Source organism: Tachypleus tridentatus, chromosome 7 (genome assembly GCF_004210375.1).
Source record: "Tachypleus tridentatus isolate NWPU-2018 chromosome 7, ASM421037v1, whole genome shotgun sequence".
In the NCBI taxonomy this organism is placed as follows: domain Eukaryota; kingdom Metazoa; phylum Arthropoda; class Merostomata; order Xiphosura; family Limulidae; genus Tachypleus; species Tachypleus tridentatus.
Window position 1 is genome coordinate 141,844,065 of NC_134831.1, and position 24,973 is coordinate 141,869,037.

Here is a 24,973-nt window from a genome sequence, read left to right on the forward strand (position 1 = left end):
CCAAGAAGATAATGCAGTAATTCACCATGCTTGGATTGTCCGAACCAAGTTCGAAGAGTAGGAAAGTGACTTCTCTCATTATTCTTATTCACCACTATCATCGATTTGAGAACGAACGAGCTTGAACGTTCCCTCCTTTAATATCTATGAATCTATGGGAAGCCACACTGCTCCACGAATAGGCTATAGCCAAACAAGATGTCTTCCGGAATCTTTGGAATCTGTGACACGCCGGTCCAAGCTGGTATTCTAGCAAAGGATCATCCAATCCAATATTAAGTACATGTTCTAATAAGGTACCCACTGAGTTTATTGGATGATTATTATGATATGTTCTCCTTGTGCAAATACAGGAACTAAAGAAGCGATTTCAGCTTTATTATCTTGAGTCAGTGGTTGTACTCACGATGAAGAAAGCCTGTAATAAAAAACAACACGTAATTAAAATTTAAGTTAAAACCTTCCTTTCCTTTGACTTAGTAACTGACTGTATAAGAGAGGGAGATCGTGTCATCATTTAGTGTGACCCCAGTGACTTAGCGGTGAGCTTCTGGGGACTCATAACACAAATATTAAGATTTCAATTTCTACATTGAGCACAGCGCAGATGGCACTTTACAACAAAGCAAATAAGGAATTAGTATATTTCAACGAGGTCAAGATAGAGATCAGAAACACTGTGGAAACAGAACGTGAAGTATATACTATTCGAATTTGCATGAGAATGAAATATTAAAATGTGAACCATTGTTCTCAAACGGTACCGTTATCGTTTGAAATTATCGATGCTTTAATGTGTGCTTGTGTCGGTAGAACCTAATTTCTTATGTTTTATCCAAACACATTATAACCATGCTTTAAGTGAATTTAATATTTTAAATTCTTATAAATCGACAGTGTCGGTAGTGTTTATTGTTCGTGAAAAAGTTATGCTCAAAGCTTAATTAGTGCCTTTGTTTTTGTCAACTTTCACGTTGGCACATGTGCATACTTGTTAAAAGGTTAAATATTCTTGTAATAGCTTATTTCGATTCCCCTCGGTTGACTCAGCAGATAGCCCGATGTGGTTTTGCTGTAAGAAAAGACACGAACATAATGGCTTATTATTTTAATGATATATATATTCATACAATTTTGTGTTTTATATTCATACAATTTTGTGTTTTGTTTTATGAATTTTGCGCAAAACTACACGAGGGCTATTTGCGGTAGCCGTCCCTAATTTAGCAGTGTACAAACGAACAGTGGGATTGACCATCACATTATAACGCCCCCACGGCTGAAAGGACGAGCATGTTTGGTTTGACGGAGATTCGAACCCGCGACCCTCGGATTACGAGTCGAGATCCTTAACCAACTGGCCATGCTGAGCCACACTCCTAAATCTGTAGAATGGCATGGTAAAAGAGCAGACCAAGAATTGGCGGTGGGTGGTGATGACTAACTGCCTTCCCTCTAGTCTTACACTGCTTATTTAGGGACGGCTAGCGCAAATAGCCCTTGTGTAGCTTTGCGCGAAATTCAAAACAAATCAAACCAAGGAGTGTAAACTATAAAAATGAAAATTAAAAATGGCAATTTTTTATAATCAGTGAAAATTAAAACTGACAATTACAAACTTTTAGTTTAAGTTAAAATTTTTCTGCGTGTTTTTACGATGAGCGAATGTAAGTTGATCATTCCAAATTAAAATTCCTTTGGGCGAATTATGCACCTGACATTTTACGTTTTTCTTCGTTTCTTCTTTTCATGCATGATTTCAGATGAAAAGTTAATATTTGTATTTTAGGTAACTTTAATAGAATTAGAGATGAGAAAAGAAATTCTTTGAAATATTCAGAAACACTTACAGAAAAAAAACTGTCAGTCATCGTTTCAAATAATATCTCTTCCACTAGATAGCTACATTTGTTATAACGTGCGCACATGTTATGGTTCTTGTACTTCCTGAAGAAGCGTATAATTTTTGCTCGGTGTTATTTGAAACTTTGACACTACGAAATCATTAAGAAACTATTAATTGTGACTTTTTCTAAAACTCATAGGTCTGTTGTAAAAATAATTACAAATCCGGTGTTTTCTTGTAGTTTTAGGAGCGTTTCTTATTTTCTGGATTGGTTTGGTTTGGTTTGTTTTGAATTTCGCACAAAGCTTCACGAAGGTTGCCTGAGTTAGCCGTCCCTAATTTAGCAGTGTAAGACAAGAGGGAAGGCAGAAAGTCATCACCACCCACCGCCAACTCTTGGGCTACTCTTTTACCAACGAATAGTGGGATTGACCTTAACTTTTTAACGCCCCCACGACTGAAAGGACGAGCATGTTTGGTGTTTATTTTTTTTTAGGAATATTTGCTAAAGTACATTACTTTCTACAAATGTTTATTGTTGTTATAATTTCACGAAGAACAGATATTAGTTCATTTTTAAAATAATAGAAATATTACAAAAAGAAACCCCTTAATCATGGATTTTGTGTTATAATAAAACCGTCACAGAAAATGTGTCTTGCCTGATAGTTATATTATAATATAATTGTTAAGAGGGGACTCATATTTCTGCCATTTTCGTGTTGATAATAAAATTTTGATGAGCACTTAGTCATGATGAATTTGTTTGTTTGTTTTTTCTAATAGATTAAAGCAATTACCGGAATGTTACCAGTGTCACGCCACAAGCATTCACTCATAAACGCTTGTATTGCTTTCTTCCTTTTGGGATATGGCTTGGCGTGGCCTTATAGTTAGTTTATCCACTGATCCAAGGTTCGAGGAATGTTACTGGTAAACACCATCCATACTATGAACTGTGGGTGTGTTATAAAATTGAGTCAATAGCGTTATTTCGGTTCAATAAAGCTTTGCGACTGATGCTGCTAACTGTTCAATAGTTCACATTCCGACGGATGAGTTTGAATCGTAGAGATCTCTGACCTGATTGTTTAGTCCATGAGTGTATAAAGTACTGTTCGGATTCAAAAATCGAATTCTTTTTCGATTAAAAAGATTGTATAAAGTACTGTTCTGGTTCAAAAATCCAATTCATTTTCGATTAAAAAGAACAAAAGCTACAACTTCCAAACGTCTTTCAAAATTACCTTATTCTAAAATCAAACTGTACGAACTGTACTGATGTTCAATTGAATAATGGTATCTAATATGAGTTAAACCAGATATATCTTATTTAGTAATTATGGTTCGTTTAATAAATCAGATTCTACTTAGTGTCTTAACTGAAATCATATTTGCTTATTCATACATCGTAATACTGTCATTCTTGTGGCGCCCTCTTCTGCAAATAAAATTACCTAACAAAATTCCAGGATAACGTCGTTAAGTTTTAAAATAATGGTTTCTTCGTGTTGATACATTAGAAAATTTAAGTAACGTTCGATACATTTTAGACTCTATGACTTTTTTTTAATCATTTTGTTAGATGCGTTGATGCACTCACTACAGTGTGTAGGTTGCATTATGGAAGTAGCTTATTGGACAATATGTATAAAAAATCACATTTAAACTGTTCATGCTGCTTGTATATTATCATAGTTTGTTTTGGGCACTTGAGGTTTTCTCTTATGCCTTATTCCTAAAAGTTTTCATAAACCAAGACGATCTTCTTAAAAGTTGATACCGTTTCAAGAAAATCGTAAGTACAAAATCAAATCAAACAAATGTTTATGTTTGGTTTTAAGCGTAATGGTACACAATATGTTAGTGGTGCTGTGACTACCGTTATCGAACATACCGTTTGGCATTAAAAGTTCTCAAGCTTACCGCTGATCCATCGGATAGCATCAAGACGAAATCCACTCTAAATGAAAGAAAGACGGTAACTATGTGTATGTGGAAGAACAGAATCGTGTTCCCTTCTTCAGTGGCACTTGGAATGTTTTATGCTATTTAAAGTTCATGTTTGGCGTTTTCTATTCTCGAAAATTCAGTACGACTATAATTTAGTTCAATTCAGTAAGGTCACATGATTTGTTATCTTAGTTGAACTCATGGCTTGAGTGAATAAATGCTGACAGTGTAAATATACTTCATATTGGAGTTCAAGCACAGGAGGAATACACGCTCTTAAGAAGACGTTGAGAATGTTCTTTTTTAAGTGTTGTATGTGTTTTGATTTATAGAATAATAAAAAAATAGCTTATCGCTGAGTAAAAGATGAGGTAGATTATTTATAATTTGTTCATAACTCATATTATTAGCTCACATACCTGGAATTTTTATACACATGGCAAAACCTCGTCTTCAAAGGGGTTCATACTGAGCTGTATGTAAATTATTTTCTCTTTTAAACAAGTATCAAAGCTACATAAATGTATGTTTGCTCCATTAGTCCATTTAAGCAGGATTGTTTCTTAACTAAGTAGAAAATGCAAAGGTGATAAAACGAGGAAACAAAGACTATTGAAGATGAATCACCTTAGCAAACTATGGTTGTATATTATACAATAAAACTACAGTTTGTCATGGTGATTTATTTACAATAGTCTAATTTGTCTTAACTAACTGGTTTAGTAGTTGTTGTTGCTTTCTTTTTAAACTTAAAATAATAATTGCAAAAGGGTAATCCTATCATACAATGCATCCCAGCTAAACCAACCCTCTTATGAGTTACCAGTTTCAAAACTTACATATATAATTAATAAAAAAATGATTCAATCCCATTAGCTATATCTACATAACAATGACTAATAAATGATATTTAGAATACTTCGAAAGACGAAAGATTTCAATATTTTTGTTCAAATTGATGTTTACTTTCTGACAATACAGAATATGAGGTTTTGTATAACTCACTTTTCAAACAGTCACAAAGGACAGTTCTAAGTGCTAAGAGGCTGATTTTGCATTCTCGATACTAATAACCTGGTTTTACACTAGTCCATGATCACTTACTATACTGAGCTTACATTTGTTAGTAATTGCTATCACAGTCGTCACTAATGATTGAATGTGGTTGACACTATCTCCAATTTAGACCAGGACTGTACGAATTAGTAAACCACATTGTTATTATGTAATCTGTGACGCTATAAAATGAAGTACTACATGCTGAGATGAAAAGAAATCCCATCTGATTCGGTTGTAATTCATACTTGGACGCGGAGAAATCTTATCTAATTTAATCTATAACTGGTACTGGGATGAGAGTAAATGAACTTCCATCCAGTAGATGCTGGAACTCAGTGAATGTCATCGCCTCCACTAGTAAATGTTGTTAATATAATGGATCCCATCACTCTTCTCCTTTTTTTTTTTTTTTCTACGTGTACTTCATGTTCAGTTTGCTATAAGTAATCACTGATATTTAACTATTAAACGCCGGAGTACAGAAAAACATATATTCTACAAGATATTATCGCACGTGACATCCCTTAAATTTTCACAAGCATTGCTCCTCTCCTACTTCTCCAATCATTGTTTGATTTTGTCTCATAGAATGGCCATCTTCAATAACGTTACTTTAAGTTTTTAAATAGTGTTTTGCAAATTATACAACTATCAACAATTACTATATTTAATTACGTATATTTATGCCTGTTTGTTTGTCTAACATAATCCAGGTTAGCAGAAGCTCATCACTATTACAACACAAAGTGTCAATAGGACTATAGGCAGACAGGGCGGAGTGGGCGACATTGCACTTTGGTTATTTCCCGTTGTGCTCAGGATTTGCCACAGGATTTAGCGCTGAGATATTTATAGTACTATATGTCCATGAGTCGATGGTTAAGGATGAATAAATCAGTCCGCTCCATCGCAGGAGGGAAAGGGGTGAACGATGGGTGGAAACATGGTTCACTGGATTGGGTGGTCGAGTGAGATTTGGAATTATACACTCAGTCTTAGTCATCACTGACAACTTTTGATCGTGAAATATTGTATGCTTAAGTACGCAGAAAGGTTTTTTTATTAATGCCACATAACACTAAATCTGCAGTCACATTCATCAAGCATTTGCGTTGATTGGTTATGGAACAGTCAGGTGATATGGGTGTGAACCTGAGAAAAGAGATTTAAATGAGCTGTCTAATTATTGAATTATACATGAAATCGAAACTCTACATAAAATATGAGGCACCGAGACTAGTGGTAAAGAACTCAAGAAACGTTTCATCTAACAAGAGGGTGCTTCACTGTGCAGGGGGCATGCAGTTAGTCTGACACTAGGGGGCCATGATCTAGCGGTTTGGACTGACATAAAGCACAAGTTATGAAGACAACAAACGAGTTTACTAAATCAGTGGCTATTAACTTGGCAGCTTGAATTCTGAAATAGTGACACCATCTCTAGAGATGGTGGAGGATAAAACAAAACGGCTGACGTTGGCGTGAATCTATCTGTCTCACGGTTGGCAGTTTTTTTTAAAGACTTCGGGCATATGCAAGCTTTCTTGTTAACGTCATTTCAGTTCCACCCACCTTGTAAAGAGCATCGTGACTTATTGCTTTTAAATAATAGGCAGCAGACACTTATAGCTACGCCTAATACGAACAGTTGATACACTCTTATATGAAAAACTGGAACTATACGCTCAATAATGATGCCACATTTTCAGTACGGTGGTAAAAAGTTTTAATTTTCATGTTTTTCAATATTGCGTAATCCGAAACGTCTTGTTCTTACAATGTTCTATGTATGAGTATACAAATGTTGTGCTTATTTCAGGCAAGTTTTTCGCACACAAGCACCTCATGATTCCATTAACACCTTTTGCACACACGAATTGTTTATTCATATTGCTCACTTAGAAACAAAGTATTTATCATTGTCAATTACTTTGTGATTCTTTCTCCAATTTACTTCTCTTTGTAATCCGTTCTCTTTCTTACCCTTTTCAAATCCCCGCTCTCTGTCTTTTCTCTTGTTTTAATCTGATTTTTTTTGGTTATTGATTATTTCTCTTTTTAGATGCTTCTCTAATTTAACATTTTTCTTGGTCACTTAAGTGTTCGCTTTCTTTTTCTGCTATAACCTGATACCTTTCTGGGTCACGTTTTAAGTCTTCGCTTTCTTCTTCTGCTGTAACGTGATACCTTTCTGGGTCACGTTTTAAGTCTTCGCTTTCTTCTTCTGCTATAACCTGATACCTTTCTGGGTCACGTTTTAAGTCTTCGCTTTCTTCTTCTTCTATAACCTGATACCTTTCTGGGTCACGTTTTAAGTCTTCGCTTTCTTCTTCTGCTATAACGTGATACCTTTCTGGGTCACGTTTTAAGTCTTCGCTTTCTTCTTCTGCTATAACCTGATACCTTTCTGGGTCATGTTTTAAGTCTTCGCTTTCTGCTTCTGCTGTAACCTGAATTCTTCCTCTGGTCTTGGTCTTCCTTAAACATTTTCTTTCTTCTTGGTTCTTCTACACCTAACTGTTATTTCTAAATTGTGATATTTCCTTCTTATTATACTCTGTTAAACTAATTTTCGTCCATACCAATACTATACATTATACATTTTTTTAGCTTATGTCATAATGTCTTTACTGTCACTCACATTTTTTTTTCTTCTTTCTTGTACTTCTGTTCGTTTTCATACTTCGTCAACTCTTACATTTTGAGTTATATGATACCGTTCTGGTTTATCATCCTTCTTACAACCATTCGTTTTGTTTTATATCTTATACCTAACACAACCTCTTTTTAAGTATTGTTTATGTTCTATTTCGTTTTCTTTTTCGCTCAAAGTATAAATTCGTGACTCGCTTCTTTCTTTTCTGTCTTAAGTTTGTTCAGTTTCATTCTATTTTTGTCGTATGAGTAACTTTTAAACCATATCTCCACTGTCTTGATTTATCTAAAATAATTATATGGTTCGAAACAATCTTTTATGGAATAAACAGTCTGTTTGCTATATCCGTGACCTGGTACACATGTCCTTATTAGCCATTTGTATGGATAGTCAGATTTTCTAGCCGTAACCGGGTGATTTACTTATCAAAGATGTTATTCATTAAATTTAAATTGTTTCCTATCAAAATGTCAATTGACTAGTATATATGTAATTATTAATAATATTCACAACTTTTGTTTTCTTTTTAGCAGGGCTTAGCAAGGTCAAGTGGTTAGGGCGCTCGACTCTTGATCTGAGAGTCAAGGTTTCGAATCTCGTCACACCAAACATGTTCGCCCTTTCAGCCGGGGGGCGTTATAATGTGATGGTCAATCCTACTATTCGTTGGTAAAAGAGTAGCTCAATAGTTGACGGTGAGTAATGATGACTAGCTGTCTTCCTTCTAGTCTTAAACTGAAAAATTAGGGACGGCTAGCGCAGATAGCCCTCGTATAGCTTTGTGCGAAATTCAAAGCAAACCAAATCTTTAGAAGTTCAGAAGTCCAAGTTTCTCTTATTATATATACGTTACACAGCCAAAAATCATGTATATTACCGGACAAAGGTAATTATTCACGAATGAAATATTGGGAAAAGTGAATAACTACAATATTACCTCATTGTTAACAACAACATTGTTCTCAGTATACCTGAAAGCAGAGAGTATACATCTCAGAATAGACTTAAAGTACCTTAAGAAAATCTTCCGTGAAAACTAATCTGCGTTTGCACGTTATAGTGAATTAATATGTAAAACTTAGCTCTTTATAATCAAGATTCCAGTGGGTCAGCGATAAGTTTACTACAAAATAGGTTTTCGATAGTCATGGTGGTCATAGATAGCCCATTGTAAAGCTTTGCGCTTAGCTACAAACAAACAAACCATTCAAAATAAAATCATTATTTTATTATATTGTAGTACTATTTGCCATATTTACGCGAAATATTTCTAATTCACACTTGGAAATAATACTTAAGGCTTGAAGAAATTCACGTTTTCCTTTGACTTGGCAGAAAGTTATGTAAAATGTAGAAAAGAGTACTTACCAATTTTTGCTACAGCATAAGTCCAAGTTCAGAAATACGGCGTTAATAGAGAAATACCCTTTAATAAAAAAACAGTACATTTAGGCCTTACTGGACTAGAGCGATAGGAGGCTATAATTTTCGAATAAAGATAAAATAATTAACGTATGAATTATTTTGTGTGAGATTTAGTTAAAATAAGAAAGAAGAAAACACTTTAAAAACAGTTAACCCTCGTTCTATCCCTTTGTTAATGGTTTGAGTTTATCAGAGCCAAAAATTTAAGTCTCAGTTTTGTAAATCATTTCTTAAACTACTTGAGCGCCTTATTAACCGATAAAGTACAGCTCTTATTATCGGAATATTAGGGTAAAATACCAGTTCTATGTTCAAGTGTTATTGTTCTGTGGCATTCCATTGATGGGAAGATATTCACAGTTATGTTGAAACGAATTAAAAATTAAATGAAAGCACAGTACATTAGTTTAGTCTACATTTCCAATGTCTTTCTTGAATCCAGACTCCCCAGTGACACAGTTATATGTCTGCGGACTTACAACGCTAGAAACCAGGTTCGATACCAGTGGTGGGAAGAGCACAGATGGCCCTTCGTGTAGCTTTGTAAATTGACTTCAAAGAAACAAACATATGTTCAGCCTTTGAAAATCATACCGAATTAAAATCACCAAGTAGGTCTTATGTGATGAATAATGCATTTAAAGTACACTTTTACTTGTCAGTAACTAACGTAATAACCTAAAAAAAACATTTTAAAAAGTGAGTAAACAAGTTAGCTATAACTAGTATCGAAACTCTGTTTTCAGTTAAATCTGGAACTAGTCTGTTTGCCGGGCTGGGCAGGGCTTGTCTAAATCTACACGTAATGTTTGTTTGTTTCGGATATTCACGTCAAGCTAAATGAGGGGGCCAGCATGGCTAGGTGGGTTAAGGCGTTCGACTTGTAATCTAAGAGTCGCAAGTTCGAATTCCGGTTGCACCAAACATGCTCGCCCTTTCAGCCGTGGGGGCGTTATAATGTGACAATCAATTCCACTATTCGTTGGTAAAAGAGTAGCCCAAGAGTTGGCGGTGGGTGGTGGTGAATAGCTGCCTTCCCTCTAGTTTGTTTGTTTGTTTGTTTTGGAATTTCGCACAAAGCTACTCGAGGGCTATCTGTGCTAGCCGTCCCTAATTTAGCAGTGTAAGACTAGAAGGAAGGCAGCTAGTCATCACCACCCACCGACAACTCTTGGGCTACTCTCTTGCCAACGAATGGTGGGAATGACAGTCACATTATAATGCCCCCACTGGTTAAAGAGCGAGCATGTTTGGTGTGATGGGAATTCGAACCCGCGACCCTCAGATTGTGAGTCGAGCGCCCTAACCACCTGCTCATCTATTGAACTAACCGTTTTGGAAGTGAAAGTATACACGAATTAGACTTATATATTTAAAATAATGCAATTACGTTTCTATGAGTTAAATTTTGGGGCACTGGACTGAACACGTTACTTTAATGTTAAATGTATTCTTTAAAGTGTGTATCAAAATAATAATCAGCAACTCATATCCAATTATGCCAGAAGGTAGAGTACAATTTTCAGTTCAGTTTGTGTACCTGTTTTATCGAACACGTGTGAAGAGATTAATTAACTGGCAGGTACTTAGGCCTGTAGATAACCGAAGAGTCGGGTATTCAGCAAGTAACGGTGAAAGCAAAACGTGGCTTGTAGTTATTTGAAAAGACAAGGAGCGAATGTAAGAAAGACACCAAATCTTTAATACTTTTAAACAAATAAAACAGAAATCATACACAGAAATATCAATGTCTGTAACTAAATAATGATCTGAATCTTAAGACTAAAGCAGCAGGTGAATCGCAGGCTGAAGAAACTAAGAACCAATATTAACTTGAAATACTAAACTTATTGATCAACTACCGTTACAATAGGGAGTCTACCAAGGTATTTACTTCGTTGGTCGACTTCTAGATAAAAATTATTCTAAAATTTACACTGAATCAAAACGACAGCTGCAGAGTTATAACTACACAAGTGGTGATCAGAGAGTTTGACAAATGTACCGTATCTCCATTTGTCTGTGCCAACTGTATAGCATGGATCTAAGAGTTATACTTTCTTCATGCGCCTGTGATAAGGGGTCTGAGTATCGTGTTTTCATGTGTTTGTGACAACAGTTCTATCGATCTCAGAATTTCACTATCTTTCCATGCACACGCGACAACTGTACAGGGATCCAATGCTCTTTTAATAGCTGTACGAAGGATCTAAGAGTTACACTGTCCTTCCATGTGCCAATAACAACCATACATAGATCCAGTGTGCCTAGGATGACTGTACGAGTGATTTAAGAGTTACACTGTATCTCAAAACGACTGGTATAGGTATTAACACTTTTATTGATAAGGAGAGAACAACGTTTCGACCATCCTAGGTCACCTTCAGGTTAAGAAAGAGAGAATTTGAATGTGATTGTTGACGGACACATGTCTTAGGGACGAGAGTATAAACGGGTACCGGATTGTAGGGGGCGATGCAGCTGGATGTTAGGTTATTAATTAGTATAGGTATAAAGGTGTTCCTTTATACTGGTTTAATTTTGGTTTTAGTTGCTGTATAAGTAGGGCTTCTTTGATTTTGCGTTTTTTATATTTGTTTCCCTACTTAATATCTGGGTGTTTTCTATGGTTATGTTGTGTTTATTTGGTTTGCAATGTTCAAAAACGTATGAATGTGTTGTTTTTTTCTCTAGTGTAAAAGTTACACTATCTCTTCTTGTGACTGTGATAACTGTACGAAGAACAACGTTAAAGGACGAATACTATCTCTTCCTACACATAACCCAGTATGTTTGAGATAATGTTTAACAGACATAATATCTATGGCCTAGAATCGTTTTTTGCGTGTTCTATAATTGCGTCAATTGCACAGTTAGGATCCCAAATATTAATGAGCCTCTGTTTGTCATTAACTGCAAGATAAGAGTTATGATATATGAATGCCACTTTTAGATATAAAACTATTTCTAAACCTTAATGAATGATATTTCATAAAGACAATGTTCATCAAAGAAAGAAAGAATAGAGTTAAAAATTAGTGTATATTTTAGGCGATTCCTTTTGTTACTGGACGTTGTTCATTTAATTACAAACCCCCAGTACACGAGTGTCCTGAAATCCAAAGGTAAGAAATGTGACTGAATCAACTTGCCCTGAGCCCCACCACACGCAAAAGATAATCGGTAACCAGTATAATGCTTTGCTATGTATTTAAAATATGTAATAAAACAAAAGCTTCAGTTAATAAATTAGTATTTTATCAAGAACGAAAAATAGAAGTTAAAGTTGTAACATGTTTATTTACTTGTAAGCATCTAGTCCGATGTTTCTAACAACAGACAAGTAGGTATTAACGTCTGTTTTATTCTGTGGACTTTTATGAATAAATATCTTCTTGTTTTTCTCTGTTCTTGTTTTCAGTTAAATATATATTAGTAGCTGAAGCTAACGTTATGAAAAGTTATAAAACAGTGAATAATTTTGTTAAAATTCAGCAAAATTGGAAGTAAACAGAGGAATGATAACCATTAACACATTTCAGCAAACAGAAGCAACGTATTAGGCTTTTTTCGTTCTTTTAGTAGAGAAGGTTCAGAAAAAGTACTTTAAGTGTTTATTATTGCTTTGTGTATTTCATGCTTCGAACTTCGTTATTTTTATTTGAATATAGGGTTTAAAGCTATATTTCGCAAAAGCGATGATTCGAGAATGTTTTGTTTTTGTTTTTTTTGGAATTTCGCACAAAGCTACTCGAGGGCTATCTGTGCTAGCCGTCCCTAATTTAGCAGTGTAAGACTAGAAGGAAGGCAGCTAGTCATCACCACCCACCGCCAACTCTTGGGCTACTCTTTTACCAACGAAAAGTGGGATTGACCGTCACATTATAACGCCCCCACGGCTGGGAGGGCGAGCATGTTTGGCGCGACACGGGCGCGAACCCGCGACCCTCAGATTACGAGTCACACGCCTTACGCGCTAGGCCATGCCAGGCCGATTCGAGAGTGCAAATTGAGAAACCAATGCGCATGTATAAAAGGTAATGGTTAGAGTACTCGACTTCCAATCTTCAGGTCATGGGCTCGAATTCCGTCAGAGTACGTGCTCTGCTTTATCAGCTGTAGGAAGCGTTATAATGAAACGATCAATCCCACTGTTCTCTGGTATAAATATATATGTATTGAACAAAATGTTGGTAGTGGGTTATGTTGACTATCTGCCTTTCCTCTCGTCGGTCACTTGAAAATTATAGACGGCTAGCATAGATAGCCCTCGTGTAGTTTCTCGTGAAATTCGATAAATAGATGTTTTGTTCGCTATGCCTATAATACTCGTGGCTTCAAATTTCGGCTCTAGCAAACTGTTGTCAGTATCTGTGCACCTGGCTCTCTGTAGTAGTTCTGTTGAAAGTAACGCTCGTTCTTTCGGTTATTATTTAGAAAAAAAAAAGAAAAAGTAGTGTCGGTAGGACAAATGGGTTCTTCAGCAATATCGGCTAGTGAGCGTTTGGCAAGTAGAACACGGACAGACACCGTCTGCTCTTGATCACTTCGAACTTGTGTACGTAATGGCCTGCTATATACGCCGTTACTGGCCCTGGCAGTAAATGACTACTAATAAATCATGCCAATAGCTGTATGTTTCTACACAAAGCAAGCATTTGGTGAGCAGCGTTTTCAAAAAAAAAAGAAAAGGAAAAAGAGGGAAGCAGTTATTTTCTCACACAGGTTATACACTTCAACTACGTGGTCTGCATGCATATAAGTGGTTGAAAGTCGTAGACACGTGTATGACATCTTGTATATACAGAGCTCTCGAGCTGATTGCTCCTTAATACACTGAAGACTCATTACTTCTTATGTCTAATAATTTCCGCCGACAAGAAGTAGTCCCGCCCCGTCTGAGCTTCCCTGGGTGGTCATGTATAGTGTCGTCGGAATGGTTCCCCTATTAAAAGGGTGGAGTTTCGTAATGAGTTAGATGGTGTTTAATTTGTCTTGGTAGAGGGATTGGCGCCTAGTCCTTTTTTTTTCTTTACAAGTGTTTTTCTTGTCATGTATACTAAAGACTGCAGGATGGACTACATACACGTCTCAATTCTTATCTTAGGTTCTTAAACATCCTAAGGAAATGCTTATGAGTGTTGTAAACAGTTGTCACTCGTGTTTAATGACGGCTGTACTGATACTGCCAGAGCTCGATTAAGCAGCACATTATCATCTATTGGGAAGTCACACAAGTTAAATTAATTATAATAATTACAAATAGACTATTTTGAAGACATTTCGTCACGTAAGTGACACTTTGAGTATATTATGTAAGTAGGTAACAAACAGCATGTGCGATACAGAGATCTCTTCCGAAGTTCTGAAAACGAGTTCCTTTTTCATATATTTAACTTCTTTACGTGAGTTTCATACATGTAGCAGTATAAGGAAAAACTTTCCGTGAAAACACTTCGCTATTTTATTGAGGATACTCGGGTAATGTTAAAACATTTTGTGTTCATCCATGCAGAATACTAACCCGATCAGCGTAAGGTTATTCAAAAACATTAACACGTATAGATATATAGATATGTCGCAACTACTATCTATGTCTTATGAACCAAGTGGTCAAAGATCATCACTATCATGGAAAAGCATTATATAGTCAGGAACTCCATCAATACACATTTTGAATCTGTTTGCACTTCACTGCCATTTTTCTGATATGGGTAATGAAGCCTAAATTAAACGTTTGTAACGATGGTCATGGCCGTCGATTTACTCCCAGTAAAATATAGATAATGGCGTAAGCTAATTAAAACGTCATTAACGCCTAAAGTTATGGCATTTTAAAATACTTCCAGTAAAATATTTAATGACGTATACTAATTGAAACACCAATAATGCAAAAAGTGATGACCTATGTCTTTCGGTAAAATGTACTTTATGATGTAAACTAGTTAAAACGTCAGTGACGCATAAAGTGATAGATAGCCTTTGACTTACTTCTGGCAAAATACACTTAGCCTGTCTTTGAAAAGCACTTTGATTTAGCGCAAACGTTTGTTTTTACTTAGCTCTTTCAGCTGTGGGGGTGTTATAATGTTACGGTCAATCCCACTATTCGTTGATAAAAGAGTAGCCCAAGAGTTGGCGGTGGGTGGTGATGACTAGTAGGCCCGGCATGGCCAAGCGTGTTAAGGCGTGCGACTCGTAATCTGAGGGTCGCGGGTTCGCATCCCAGTCGCGCCAAACATGCTCGCCCTCTCAGCCGTGGGGGCGTTATAATGTTACGGTCAATCCCACTATTCGTTGGTAAAAGAGTAGCCCAACAGTTGGCGGTGGGTGGTGATGACTAGCTGCCTTCTCTCTAGTCTTACGCTGCTAAATTAGGGAAGGGACGGCTAGCACAGATAGCCCTCGTGTAGCTTTGTGCGAAATTCAAAAAAAACAAACAAACAAACAAGTGATGACTAGCTGCCTTCCATCTAGCCTTACACTGCTAAATCAGGAACGACTAGCCCAGATACACCTCGTATAGGTTTGCGCGAAATTCAAAACAAACTAAACTCAGGGCAAAGCGGAATCGCATGCCGATTTATAGCTAATAAGACCTAGAACTTAACAGATAGTTTGGTTATGATGCGTTATGGTAGGTATAACTGACTTTATCTATATGTTTTACTGAAAGTGCTTTTTTGAAGAACTTATGCACATTTTGTATAGTAATAAAAAAGTGTTCGACAGACTTATGTCAGTTTGTTTGTTTTGGAATTTCGTACAAAGCTACTCGAGGGCTATCTGTGCTAGCCGTCCCTAATTTAGTAGTGTAAGACTAGAGGGAAGGCAGCTAGTCATCACCACCCACCGCCAACTCTTGGGCTACTCTTTTACCAACGAATAGTTGGATTGACCGTCACTTTATAACGTCCCCACGGTTGATAGGTCGAGCATGTTTGATGTGACGGGATTCGAACCCACGAGCCTCGGATTACGAGCCGAGTGCCTTAACTTATGTCAGAGAAGTATTGTAATGCGTAATAATGTTTTGCACCTGTTTTTATCAGAAAATAAGAAAAAACAGCACAATTCTTTGCCTTTAAACAGTGGTTACGATGAGGTTTCCATCCAGTCATACCAGTCTTACTGACATTATCGAATACTCAACGGTCACAAATCCTTTTTATCTACCTCCATAATTAACGGACGTTATAGAAAATATAATGTTACCCCTAAGCTTGTTTAATATTCAAATATAGGTTCTTGGAGTCCCCCTCTCTGTAATGATTTATGCAAACGCAAACACTGAAGGATCTTCGATAGTCGTTTCTCAAATTATCAAACTTATTTCAAAATAGAACCTTTAGGTACGCTCGCAGTGGTTTAAAAAAAATTAATAAGTAAGAAATTATAGTTTACATTCTATGTGCTCATTAAACAATTATAGGGAGCAGGTGAGGGACCTGTACCTGAGATGCAGTATTTGATTTTTTTTCTTGTTGTTGTTTTTAGTAATATAGGTCACGCAGTTGGCAAATGCATTGTATTCATAAACTCTACAACTACACTTAGCTGGTGTGTGTAGGAACCATTTATTATTAGTAACCTTAGATTAATGCCAGTAAGATTTACATTTCTGTTGAATAATTTACATTTATAGTTTCTTATCTTATCAAAAAATAACACAGTCATTTGAAGAACACGTTCTATGCTTTTATTTTGAAATAGAATATTAAGTTTTTATATTTTGTCTTCTACATGTTCTAAGAAGAGAAATCTTATCTTCGAACTTGCGAAATCTTCAAACCTACTAGTCCTCAAAGGCGGGCTGGAAGTGGCTTCTGATATGTGTGCACGAACGTCCTTGAAATAAACGGCTCATCACTGCTATAAATTTACGGCCTTTATAATATGGCGAAATCCCGTGACCATCTGAAAAGGCGGCTCTGTTGAAGTAGAACAGACTGATTTATTTCTTGATACTGAGTTTCCGTTTGCTTTTTCATTGTCGTTCTTGAGACACCTTTGCGTGCTTTATTATAAAATCTATTTCAAGTTTTTAATGCGTTTAAACTTTGTTCCAATTTTAAAGCATAAAGTTTAACTCCAGTAGCGTCAGGAAACGTTTTTCCATCTAAAAAAAAACAAAACAGCATTTTTTATGATGCCACAAATTGTCCTGCTACACCTGGCGACTCACATCAACCTCTCAACCAATCATATTTGTTCTGTTTCTTCTAAAAATCATTAACGTTATCTCAAATGAACTGTGGTCACGAAATAAAACCAAAAGTTACGCGCACCTGCTTGAAGCGTCATCTAGTGAGGACATATTAAAGCATAATTTAATGGAACGAAATAGTTGATTTGATTAATTAAACGAAGCATGTACTGCAACCAACCGAAGTTCTGTGATTGTGGTAGTTCATTTTATTTTATTAGCATATCGAGTCTAAAAATCAGTGGTTGCTTTATTTAGTAATTAATATTTGTTTAAATCAGACATGATGATTACAAAAATTCAAGAACTAGGTTTTGTTTGTTTGTAGTTAAACGCAAAGCTACACAATCTGTTATCTGGCTTTGCCCACCACGGGTATTGAAACCCGGTTTATAGCGTTGTAAGTCCACATACATACCACTGCGCCACTTGTAGGTAAAAATGCAAATTAGGTACTTATTTTTAATCTATGTTAAAAACCTATTCAATAATTTATCTAAACGTAGTAATACTTCTCAAATGTTTATAAGAACATCATATCGTATCTGGAAAGATGAATATAATTTAACCTTTAATTTCTCAGACTGTTTTTTAAATTTTGTTTGATTTTTTCTTTCTAATTATTACTTATAGAAACCAATAACTTTAACCTTCTCAATAAAATAGTATAATATTTGTATAATTTAACCTTTAATTTTTAAATACATTGGCTTCCATTATTCTAAGATGTTCGAAACTTCTTTTTAAAAGTTCTGTTCATAATTAATTTTTATTTCTTATTTTGTGTCAATCTTATTTTTACAAGCCAGAATATATTTTCTGAAGTGTTGTCTTTTGGTTGCCCGCTGTATTGGTGACTGTTTTATGTTTCACTTCATTTTAGATATCAAAATATTCATTATTCTTCCACTGATTCCCATTTTTTGTTGTTTTCTTTTGTTTTTTCACTTTTTGTCTGCACTGAAGTTCACATTTTTCATTACAGCCATTTCTTATACGTTAGTCCAACAGCATAAAGTTCTATCCACAATTTTCCTTAGATAATAAAAAATAGTCTTATCGATTTTGTAATGATGATATGCGTAATGGCTCTTACTTTTCAAATCCCCTCATCCTATTCACCCTTTTCATCGTTTCGTTATGCTTTTTTCAACAAAGTTATTTGATAGTTTACAAAATTGCTAACTGCAAACCTAATTTTAGTTAAAGTTCATCCTGTTTGATATGTTTTTCCAAAATTGCTAACTACGATACAAATGGCCTGATTCGATATTAACAGTCGTTTGCATATACATATAAACTCAAATATTAATTTCAATGATGTGAAATAGCATGCTTTAATAAAGTGTGTAGAATGATATTAGGCTTATAATTGTAAATTTGTTTTAGCGGCAACAAAAAGAGATATTACCAAATTTTAAAACGAAAACTCAGAATTTTATACGTTACCCTTTTATAATTTGTATAATATAATCTGAGCATCTCACACAATCATAACATTAGGCACATTTGGTAGCATGTAAACCATAAAATTTAAAGAGGCTTTAAGAAAATTTAATAAGATACATGTTGTATTAAAATTCAATATCTGTCTCAGTTACATATTTATATATATTTTAAACTTAGGCTCGCCATGGCGAGATGGTTAAAGTGCTCGACTCGTAATCCGAGAGTCGATGGTTCGAATCTCTGTCGTACCAAATATGCTCGCCCTTTCAGGCATTGGGTGTTATAATGTTACGATCACTCCCACTATTCGTTGGTAAAAGAGTAGCCCAAAAGTTGGCGGTGGGTGGTGATGACTAGATGCCTTTCCTCTAATCTTACATTGTTAAATTAGGGACGGCTAGCGCGGATAGCTTTCGTGTAGCTTTGCGTGAAATTCAAAAACAAACAAATTATAAACTTATGAACAGAAAACCTATTTCATTTGACTATCTTAAAATTGTTTTATTCATTATAGATAAATATAATGTATATAAGACGTATGATTCTAAAACATATTCTAAATACATTTTAGTACTAAATCATGTTTGATAAGTATCACAAAATATTCTTCTATAAAGAGAGTATAAAGAATATAATTTCAGTATGCATTCTCTATCCCATTGCGTATAAGAAACATTATTATGTATGTTTTTAAATTTCCACAGTAACAGGTTTACGACTGTTCAAATTCTATTTCTCGTTCTATTGTTAATAAACCGGATGGTAAATAACGTGCTCAGATCTTATACGGAACGTTGTATTTAAACTGATCGGCAATATAATGGGCTTTAAACACCATCTGTCAACCGAACTTTTTCATCTACAACATTATCTGTTCTCGTAGAGCTGTTAACCTTCTGGCATATTGTGTTTGTTTCTTCGAGTGGTTCTGCCTGGGCTATCCCTCCAGGTAATTCGAATCAACTCGGGTGATGATACCATCTATTCTATTGGTCACGAGAGAGTTAGGCATACTTGGAAGCAACACGAGAGATGCAGTGAGAAAAGAAGATGAACCAAACAGAATTTTCAAATTTGATACAGCAGTTGAAAGAGGATCCTTATCTCTCATGAGACTATTCTTGCTGGTATTTAGGAAAATCTTACTAGGTTATCACCATAAGAACTTACTCAAGAAAACCCACCAGTCGATATACTAGTCACCGTGGAATTAAATTGCCTGTAACTGCATTAAGCTAGCGCGCGAATATTTGTTAGCGAGCAGTTTTTGTTTACGTTTTGTAGTCTCTTATAGGTGTATTTTTTCTTCTTCTTCCTAGGTTTTTTTTTTAATACTAAAACTTTTGTTAAATCCTTGTACCAATTTAGCAGAAAATAAATTTAATCGATTTTACGAACTATTTATAAAGGCAAAGTATAAAATAATAATATTTTACGATTGCTTATAGACGTTTAAAACTTAAAGTTCTAACTTAAAACATTTATAGTATTACTGTAGAAGTTCATCATGAATTTCGTTATTCTTGTTAAAATAAATTCTAACAGGCAATATAATTTCTTTCCTTTTACGAACTTTATTTGTTTGTTGAATTTCGCCTAAGGCTACTCGACGGCTATCTGAGCTAGCAGTCCCTAATTTATAAGGGACAGACTTGAGAGAAGGCATCTAGTTGACATCAACCGCTATGTCTTCTTCAGTTACTCTTTACCAAAGAATAGTGGGACAGACCGTCACATTATATCTCATTTGAGGATGAAAGGGGTGAACATGTTCAGTGACGAGTCTTGATCTAGCAACGGAAAGACTGTCGAGTGCCTTAACCACCTGACCATGCCGGGCCAGAACAAATAGTACCTGATGGTTAGAGCGCTCGAGAAACAGCCTTTTCGTTGCTAGATCGAAACTCGTCACCTAACATTTTCACTCCTTTCATTGGAAAGGACTGAAATTGCCTGAAAAGACGTTTTAATGTGAGTGTCAATCACACTATTAGTTGGCAGTGAGTGGTGATGACTAGCTACCTTCCCTTTAGTCTTACACTGATAAATTAGGGAAGGTTAACGAAGATAGCCCTCGTGTAACTTTGCGCGAAATTCAAAACAAAAACAAAACAAACTATATGTTTTATGCCCTACGCAGATATCAAAACCCAATTTTTATTATTATAAGCTCTCAGGCTAGAATGAGACTTTAAGAACAGTAAAGTGTTAGTATATGAAATTTTTTATGATTTATCAAATTAAGACGAACGACATTTATATATATCGGCGTAATTTTATACTAGCAAGCGATAGCTTGAACTTAGTTGAGTTGCAAATTAATATTTAACCAAATAACAGGTTTGTAGAATCATTTCATTCTAGTTCTTGCTACGTTTGAACCAATTTCAAGACAAGTATTGTTTGAAATTGGTTTCGGTTTTTCAAAAGTCGTGTCTTGCATTAGTCTGTTATTATTAGGTTGTACATGGCTCCCCGCTAGTACAGCAGTATTTCTTCGGATTTACAACGCTACAATCAGAGGTTCGATTCCCCTGGGTGGGCTCAGCAGATAGCCCGATGTGGCTTTGCTATAAGAAAACACACACACACACTTTGTACATCACAGATCTTTTGTCCTCTCCTGCTTTCGTATTAGAATTTTTACTGTTATTTCTTATTGAATGTTTTCTTTCTGTTACGTTCGGCAGATCGTAAAAACCGGGTTTCGATACCCGCTGTGAGCAGACTACCACTGTGTAACTTTGTTCGCAATTCTAAAATAAACAAACTTTCTGTTACGTAAGATTATGAAAATACGTTAAGTTTGGAATGAGTTTTAATCGTAACACATATTGTGTTCCTTTCCAAACAATATTACGTTCTAGAAGTATACGATCGACAAAATGTGGTCATATTATCAAAAAGATATTAATTCAAAGGGCCTGGCATGGTCAGGTGGATTAAGACGTTCGACTCGTAATTCGCGGGTTCGAATCCCCGTCGCACCAAACATGCTTGCCCTTACAGTCGTGGGGGGCGTTATAATGTTACGGTCAATCCCACTATTCGTTGGTAAAAGAGTAGCCTAGGAGTTGGCGATGGGTGGTGATGACTAGCTGCCTTCCCTCTAGTCTTACACTTCTAAAATAGGGACGGCTAACGCAGATAGCCCTCGTGTAGCTTTGCGCGAAATTCAAAAGAGACAATTAATTCGTAAAAAAATTATAATTATATTAATTTTTAATTATTTAGTATTTCCTACGCCCGGAAAGCAAAGTGTTGTTAAAATTTTTGATATAAAGATTGCCATAACGTGTTCTACTTACTGTGCGTATGATATACGTCTCTTAGATATGAAGAATCTACGTTATCATTAATTAGAGTATATAATTTTTCTTCTCTTTGTGTAACAATTAGCTGAGCTAATAAAGCAATTCAGCCGACAAATAAACACCGGTTAAACCTTGGTGATAGAATTATGTCATTTAAAAGCAGATTTTATAATTATTTAAATGATTATACTAAAAAATAAACAAATCAAATTCTCTCGTTATTGGTCATGCGGTACAGCTTGCATGATTGTGTAAGGAAATAATTATATTGGAAGACTTCAAGGATTTTTCAGTGGGAAGAAAAGTTGGCCTTTCTCAGTATGCTACGAAATCATGAACAAATGTTATTTAAGTGAGTAATATACTATAAATTATGTCGTTTATTTGTTATTGTAAGAATTCTCTCTTTTTGAGCAAATATATTTTAGAAATGTTTTCCGTAACACTTTGTTTAAATCCATAGTATAATAGATAATTTCCTTATTATCTTAATAAAGTATCTTATATGTGTGTGTGTGCGTGTTTGTGTATGTATAGTTATCATTCGAAATATTTTTCTCAAAAGGTATATTTTTATACCTAGTATTTGCCTTGTTTTGTGTGTTAGATTTTTTGAGTTATTAAAATATGTGCGTTAGTAGCAGCAAGTAACCAGGTGTTAAATCGCACACCACTCGTTTGACGTGCACAAAACAACGCAAAAACTGGATAACGCGAAGAATCTTCCCTATAAATCACAGAAAGAAAAGACTTCTCATGTTTCTATCAGACCAAAAGACACCATAAAAGCTGCATAATGTACAAATATTCAGGAACAAAAATAGGTCGTGACCTTAACGAATCATAAAAAAGTCATCCTGTAGGTTTATTGCAATATTAATTGTGTTCTTTCAAAGCTCATTATACTGTGTATATTTTCGGTTAAATTCGTGAAAGTGGCGAATATGATCTCACTTAAAGAACGATGTTTGCTTGACCGCTACCAGGTGTCACACGGGCCAAAGAGTTGAAGAGTTTATGAAAACCTGAGAACGCCGCCACAGATCAGTAAAGTGAAGTTAACACTGTCAGTTGTGTATTTAGACATGTAGGCTAAGCCCAGGAAGGGAAATCGGCGAGGCAAGCCTACACACACTCTCACACACACACATATACACATACACACACCACACACACAAGGAACAGCGGACTAACCAGCCGAGGGTCACAGTCTAACACTTCGCACGCGACAGAAGCAAGGTAGTCTTGAGTTCCCGAGAAGCCACTCAGCGAGCTTGTTTTTCGATTATATCGCGAGTTTTAGGTTAGGTTAGGCTTAAACTTTTAACATTATTCAAAACTGCTGTATTGCTGATGATATAATTATGATAGAACCCAGAAGGTGAGTGAATGATTATTTGTTGTTGTTTTTTAATGTTATTTCGTTTTTAAGATTTTTTATCTTAGTCTTATCATTTTACCCTTTTTATGTCACATCAGAATTTTTCGAACTTCTGTATCTCAGAATAAGAAAAGAACAGCGTTTCGAATTTTTAATTTCAAGTGGGGTTTCTCATCATCAAGAATTTCCGAACTTCTGTTTCATTGTTGACTGTAAATAACTAGTTAATACATTCTTTAGTTGTGAAAAGGTAGTCGTGGTAGAAATAGTCAATATTTTAAAGTGTTTTTTTAATATTCACACGTCCACAATGTTTTTGTTGTTGTTTGTTTTATATTCAATGGTAGAAAATGAACGAACAAACTTCAAAGGTTTAAAAGAACGTCCTGACCGACTTTATAGGTCAATACCAACCATCATCGTCTTTCTGGTGGTTATTTATTTTTCTGTCTGTTCCTTTAGTTGGATTACGAAACAAAACAGTGTTTTATTATGCAGATCTTATGATCAGAAATAAACTAACTGTGGATCCAAATTAAAATGTAATTTATTAACGATGGAGGTTATTGATTAGTATTCTCACTATCAAGGGTATTTCGGCCGCGATTAGAGTAATACCGCACGAGGCTTGACCAGCTCAGAAGATTTACATTTCTCCTGAGGTCATAAACTAAACTAAGATTGCAAAATATTCCTCATAAATGGGCCCGGCATGGCGACGTGGTTAAGGCGTTCGACTCGTAATTTGAGGGTCGGGGTTCGAATTCCCCGTCACAACAAACATGTTCGCCCTTTCAGCCATGGGTGGCGGTGGATGGTGATGACTAGCTGCCTTCCATCTTATCTTATACTGCTAAATTTGGGATGGCTAGCGCAGATAGCCCTCGTGTAGCTTTGCGCAAAATTAAAAAACAAATAAACAATCCTCATAAATGTAAAAAAATTAATAATAAAATGACATAAAAGATTCAAGAATGCTTCGTTATAATTGAAATTATTTATTAAAGCAATTTTAAAGAAAAAGAAGTATGTAATTACTTACAAACACATAAAACCTATTGTTTGTTTTATTTGACACACACACACATATATATATTTCTTTCTGTTGTTGATTCTCTTGGTGACATCATTAGTACAGTGGTTATTGACCGGATAAGTTTCTTTACATTCTGATACAACCACGTGTTACGATTGTAATTGGCCCTTACTGGCTGAACGGTAAATATCAAGATTTATATCGCTAAAATTCGGGTTTCGATACCCGTGATAGTCAGAACACACAAAATAAAATCTGTTGTGTAACTTTACGCTTCACAACAAACAAATCTTTGCAAGCGAGTCAGTTCATCGAAAGTTACTAAAATCGGTTTTCTTCTAACATCAAATCTTTTCGTGGCAAATCAAAAATCTGTGGTAATTTGAGCTAAGAAACCTAATGCGCACCCTCCTCAGACTGATTGACCCAGGTGAAAGGCATGATTAAAGATTATCTGTCGCTAAATATATGTGATTCCATTCAGTTACATTTGTTCATTAAACAACAGTTGTCGGTTAATTGTTGTCGCCTTACATAAGTTATTATTTCCACAGATTATAGTGACATTTAGATACGAAACTTTAACAGTAACCTTGTTTCGTTACAAACGCCACTAGTAAAAATGGCCCTAAAAAGGTATATCACTTG

General features: G+C 35.4%; 1 protein-coding gene across 3 annotated transcripts in view; it reads left to right on the plus strand.

Moving 5' to 3' along the window:
* Positions 1-24,973, plus strand: part of LOC143256765 (protein tiptop-like) — a 132,704-nt gene that overhangs the window by 69,473 nt on the left and 38,258 nt on the right. Inside the window, exon 1 of one of the 3 annotated variants that reach the window (XM_076514421.1) lies at positions 23,143-23,289. The exons of the other annotated variants lie outside the window; for them this stretch is intronic. The gene's annotated coding sequence lies outside the window, so the exon portion shown is untranslated. Of the gene's footprint in view, positions 1-23,142; positions 23,290-24,973 lie in introns of those variants that run through there. 3 annotated transcript variants of the gene reach the window in all.